Raw genomic sequence first — 658 nt, forward strand, 5'->3', positions numbered from 1 at the left:
AAAAATGCCTTACTATACTATGTCGTTTTTTTCGTGCCAAAAATGCCTTACTATACTATGTCGTTTTTTTCGTGCCAAAAATGCCTTACTATACTATGTCGTTTTTTTCGTGCCAAAAATGCCTTACTATACTATGTCGTTTTTTTCGTGCCAAAAATGCCTTACTATACTATGTCGTTTTTTTCGTGCCAAAAATGCCTTACTATACTATGTCGTTTTTTTCGACTAAAAAGGCCTTACTATACTATGTCGTTTTTTTCGACTAAAAAGGCCTTACTATACTATGTCGTTTTTTTCGACTAAAAAGGCCTTACTATACTATGTCGTTTTTTTCGACTAAAAAGGCCTTACTATACTATGTCGTTTTTTTCGTGCCAAAAACGCCTTACTATACTATGTCGTTTTTTTCGTGCCAAAAACGCGCCTTCCTATCCTGTCGTTTTTTTCGTGCCAAAAACGCCTTACTATACTATGTCGTTTTTTTCGGCTAAAAACGCCTTACTATACTATGTCGTTTTTTTCGTGCCAAAAACGCCTGACTATACTATGTCTTTTTTTCGTGCCAAAAACGCCTTACTATTCTATGTCGTTTTTTTCGGCTAAAAACGCCTTACTATACCGTTTTTTTCGTGCCAAAAACGCCTTACTATACTATGTC

This window comes from Hippocampus comes, unplaced genomic scaffold (assembly GCF_001891065.2).
Source record: "Hippocampus comes isolate QL1 unplaced genomic scaffold, H_comes_QL1_v1.1 scaffold196, whole genome shotgun sequence".
NCBI lineage: Eukaryota > Metazoa > Chordata > Actinopteri > Syngnathiformes > Syngnathidae > Hippocampus > Hippocampus comes.